Genomic DNA, 5,781 nt, shown 5'->3' with positions numbered 1-5,781 from the left:
TGTAGAAGAATGTATATTGGCCTAAACTGATGAAGAATTTTTTTAAATTTTTTGGATATTTACTATAGCAAAAGTACAAATGATTGTGTTTTTTTTTTTTCAAAATTGTGGGTGTTTTTTTGTTTATAACACAAAAAATAAAAACCGCAAAGGTGATCAAATACCACCAAAAGAAAGCTCTATTCGTGGGGAAAAAAGGACATAAATTTTGTTTGGGTACGTCGCATGACCTCTTAATTGTCAGTTAAAGCGACACAGTGCCGTATCGCAAAAAATGGCCTGGTCCGGGAAGGGGGCAAATCCTTCCGGGGCTGAAGTGGTTAATGGCTGTGTGTTGAGTTATTTTGAGGGGAAAGCAAATTTACACTGTTATACAAGCTGTACACTCACTACTTTACATTGTAACAAAGTGTCATTTCTTCAGTGTTGTCACATGAAAAGATAGAATGAAGTATTTACAAAAATGTGAGGGGTGTACTCACTTTTGTGAGATAGTGTATGTGTACTAGGCTTTACACCCTGCCCTAGTCAGGCTAAATTTAGTTTTTGGCTCTGCTGTCCTCAGTGAGTAGTGAACTGTTTTCTAGGTCTGGTCAGGTTTCCCTAAGCTTGGTGGTTGATTACTCCTGCCTGCCTCAGGAAGAGAATAGAGTAAGACAGCCAGCCACTGAAGTTATCAATATTGGTATGCTCCCTGCCAATCCCTGGGAGGGGCACCCAGAAGGTGGCTTAGGCCCCTTTCACACTGGGATGGTTTGCAGGTGCTATTGCGCTAAAAATAGCGCCTGCAAACCGACCTGAAAGTGCCGCTGCTTTGTCTCCAATGTGAAAGCCCCGAGGGCTTTCACATTGGAGCGGTGCGCTGGCAGGACGGTAAAAAAAGTCCTGCTAGCTGCATCTTCAGAGCGGTGAAGGAGCGGTGTCCACCGCTCCTCCTCCGCTCCTGCCCATTGAAATCAATGGGACACCGCGGCAATACCGCCGGCAAAGCGCCTCTGCAGAGGCGCTTTGCGGTGGTTTTTAACCCTTACTCATAGTCTCCTGCTATGCTAGCGGGGCGGTTTTACCCCCGCTAACAATAGCGGCGTTTTACCGCCAACGCCCTCTCAGTGTGAAAGGGGCCTTAGGGAGAAGATGAATGTCTGGGAGGCTTGTATCTTTTCTCCTGGGGCTGTTGCCCCTAGGATGCAGCCTGTGCACACAGTTACTGTTGCCTGTGCTGGGTTGAGAGTCCAAAGGAAGTTTGCTTGAGGCTGGGTTCACACTGGAGAAAGCATCGTCTCACAGCAGGAGTCCAGTGGATCTCCATTCACCGTTTTAGGTTCGATTTCAGGCCAAATTTTTAGCTGAATTCGGATCTTAAATGGATCAAAAGACGCACAGGACTGGAGCCACTGCAGGGATGTGTGAACCGGCTCAATAGAGAGCCGGTCACAGTCTCCTGCTATGCGAATTGGATGCGGCGAAATCCGCATCCAATTCGCAATAGTGTGAACTCAGCCTAAAGAATATTGCTGGAGGGCATCACCAGTGAAAGCTGCCCTAATGAGGGATACTTTTATTACCAATTAGTGTTGCTTGGAAGCTGGTGGGCGACAACTGTTTTTGGACATTTTGAGTAGGACCCTTGCATAAGACTCCAGGTGTGCCAGTGCCTTAGATCTGGTTCACAACTATGTGTTTTTCAGTATGCTTTCAGTTTTGCAGACACACACTACAGTACATTTAACATTGTTTCCTATGGGTCATGTTCACACATCTGCCTTTTCCACTGGTGCGTTTTTTGGAAAGGGTCAGGGACTTTTTTTCCACAGCAGGTTGTGTTTTTGGTTCCATAGGCTTCTATAGAAATGCAGCAGGAAAAATGCAGCGCTTGCATTTTTGATGCATTTTTGCTGGTTTCTCATGCGTGACAACAGACACCTCCCCAAAACACATTAAAAAAACATTAAAAACATGTCAAAAACAAATGTGAAAAAATTGCAAAACAAACCGGGAAAACACATCAACGGCAACCTGCATAGGTGTGAACCAGGCCTTAGGGATTAATTGCCAGAAGTTACTGCAAGGGCTGAGACTGATCACCAACAGTCTCAGATCAACTGCCTTTCCCCCTCTACCTCCAACAAAGACTGCTACTACCCTGTTTCCCCGAAAATAAGACCTAGCGTGATTGTCAGTGATGGCTGCAATATAAGCCCTACCCCCCAAATAAGCCCTAGTTAAAGTCCTTGTAGGTCTTATTTTCAGGGTAGGGCTTATTGGGGGGGTAGGGTTTATATTGCAGCCATCACTGACAATCACGCTAGGTCTTATTTTCGGGGAAACAGGGTAGCAGATTTGTGATTAAGGCCCCTTTCACACAAACGTCATCCATTCAGTCACGTTTTTTCAAAGAAAAAACGGATTTAGTTTACATCAGTTTGCAGTTGAGTTAATTTTACACCAGTTTATATCCGTTCAGTTTAATTTACATCGGTCTACATCCATTTTTTCCTAGTTGTTGCAGAGACAAATCAGCAGTGACAAAAGTATAAACAAAAAATATTTCTAGTCTAAAAACGAACATAAACAGAACAGATGTAAATGTATGGCATCAGTTTACATCAGTTCCGTTTCAATGGATCTGGAGGTTGCCTGTCCCATTAAAAAATGGACCTGAACAGACATGGACATAGGCAGATATAAACAGATGATCATCCATTTGCATCCTCCCACCCATAGACACACATTGTGGTTCAGCCTAGCTCCATCTGAAAAACTGACAAATGAATCTAAACTGAACGCCCGTGTGAAAGGGGCATAAGAGACTGTTCTGTTTCTGTCTGGTGGTTTGGAGTATCCTGCACCCTCATCCCTTTCTCCTGTTGATTGCTGCAATAAATCCACAAAAGCACAACCCCCCTAGACTTAACTTGTATGTGTTGGTGTGCTTTGCTGAATTGCTGAGAGAAACCTGGGTTACTTCTAGTGGCCCCTTCAGGGGAAAGCGCTACAACTGAATAAGGAATGTAATGATTCATTCATATGGGCACTGTGAATGGACCGTTCTTTTCTCTGACCTAACTGGCAGGTGCTCCATCCATAGCTCCCAACTGTCCCTGATTTCGATGGACGGTCCCTCACTCTGAACAAAGTCCCTCTTTCCTCCTCATTTGTCCCTAATTTTGGTCCGATGTATAAAATTGTAAAATAAATTTATATATTATATATATATTATAAAATGCACTATTTATCTTTCAAAAAGTGTTCCCCAGTGCTAAATCCAATTTCTAAATTGCTGCATTTGTAAATTTCAAAAGCCAATATAAAGGGATAATAGTGGTAACATAAAACACTTGTGGGTTTAACTAATATTTTTTTTGTATAATTCCCCTTTAAGGGGGCATGGCAAGGGGTGTGTCCTATAGCAACATACCTTTGCTACTAGGTGTCCCTCATTCCCATCTCAAATAGTTGTGAGGTATGCCATATCCTCAGCCCAGTCACGTCTATTAGGACCCAGTAGTTGCATAGAGCCCCTGCACCTGTGCACCTGTCACATTAGGATGAGCGTCTGTGTCCTAATAGACTTGAATAGGCTGCCTGCATGCAGCAGCTTCCGGCTAGGGATGGAGTGAACAACAGACTTTTCGCAGTATACAGGCCTCATCACGCATGATGTGGATGAGGTTTAAATCCAGTACAGTAGTTGGCAGCTGGGAAGTTTTTTTGCATAGTTTAAGTGCACAGTTAGTTGAATTTTGGCTTTCAGTGATTAAAATTGTACTAGTAGTTGAGCCTGTAGTTTTCAGAGACCACAACTAATAAGCTGTGAGCTACACATCTGAGAATGTTACAGATGTAGCATCTAGGAATGGGTGAACTTCGAGTCTTTGTTTCCACACAATTTTAGTGAAAATTGGGGGATTTCCGCAATATTTCACCATTTAGGCTAAACACACTGGAGTCAATAGGGCAGGTGAAAATAAGGTTTTTGAGGGTGCGATGGGCTTTTAATGGCTCCTAATCATTGCAAAACCTCCTTGCAACTGGACTCATTCTTTAGCCAAAAAGCAGCCTTTCAATAATTTACATGTTTTTTAACAAAAAAAAAAAAACTGAAAAAAAAGGTATTACAAACAAATTTAAAGCCATCATGCGCAAATACTTAAATTCATAAAAGTAAAAGTAAAAATCACCAATACAAAGAAGACTAAACTAAACTCAGGGCTGGATTAACATGGGGGCTATTGGAGCTGCTCACTGTCATACCCTCCACACTCCTCTCCTGTACATACTGCCCACTGTCATACCCTCCACACTCCTCTTCTGTACATACTGCCCACTGTCATACCCTCTACACTCCTCTCCTGTACATACTGCCCACTGCCATACCCTCCACACTCCTCTCCTGTACATACTGCCCACTACCATACCCTCCACACTCCTCTCCTGTACATACTGCCCACTGTCATACCCTCCACACTCCTCTCCTGTACATACTGCCCACTGCCATACCCTCCACACTCCTCTCCTGTACATACTGCCCACTGCCATATCCTCCACACTCCTCTCCTGTACATACTGCCCACTGTCATACCCTCCACACTCCTATCCTGTATATACTACCCTCTGTCATACCCCCCCCACACACACACACACACTCCTCTCCTGTACATACTGCCCACTGTCATACCCTCCACACTCCTATCCTGTATATACTACCCTCTGTCATACCCCCCCCCCCACACACACACACACACTCCTCTCCTGTACATACTGCCCACTGTCTTACCCTCCACACTCCTCTCCTGTACATACTGCCCACTATTCATACCCTCCACACTCTTCTCTTGTATATACTGCACACTGTCATACCCTCCACACTCCTCTCCTGTAAATACTGCCCGCTGTCATATCCTTCACACTCTTCTCCTGTACATACTGCTCACTGTCTTACCCTCCACACTTGTCTTCTGTACATACTGCTCACTGTCTTACCCTCCACACTCGTCTCCTGTAGATACTGCTCAGTTTCATACCACCCACACTCCTCTCCTGTACATACTGCCCACTGTCATACCCTTCACACGCCTCTCCTGTGCATACTGCCGACTTTCATAAACTCCTCTACTGTACATAGTCCCAGCTGTCATACCCTCCACACTCTTCTCCTGTACATACTGCCCACTGTGATACCATCCACACTCCTCTCCTGTACATACTGCCCACATGTTTTACCTTTGTTCCAGCTGTCATAAAGCAGCTTTGTGTTTTTTGATTATTTATGAAAATCAGTCACACAAAAACCTTGGGAATTTTTTAGGCAAAAGGAACTGGTGAAGTGTGAGATTTTCTGAAACAATTGGAGTTGTTTTTTAATGGTGTCATTCTGGCTCCACTTGTGCTTTCTATGCTTTTGACAACATCAGCACACAGAGGATGCATTTCCCAGTCAGATTTTGAAATCACAAGGTGTAGAAAGCAGGGGTTGGGGGGCTGAGTGACACCATGAATTGCATAGTGTCACTGGTAAATACTATCAGTTTCCAAAGCTCATTGATGGACAATATGGATGTGCTCAGGCGTGTTATAATCAAAAGGGTTGATTTACTGAAGGGAAATAGACTGCAAGGGCAGTTACTCCAGAGCTTAGTAAATGAGCAGAAGCTCTGTTGACTTCCATCATCCAATCACATGCAAGCAAAATATTCATTTTATTTCCCCTTGCATGTGATTGGGTATTCTTTGCCAAATGAAGCTTTACCTCATTTACTAAGCTCTGGAGCAACTTCACTT

Source organism: Aquarana catesbeiana, linkage group LG10 (assembly GCF_042186555.1).
Source record: "Aquarana catesbeiana isolate 2022-GZ linkage group LG10, ASM4218655v1, whole genome shotgun sequence".
Lineage (NCBI taxonomy): Eukaryota > Metazoa > Chordata > Amphibia > Anura > Ranidae > Aquarana > Aquarana catesbeiana.
Note: the sequence above shows the minus strand (reverse complement) of the source record.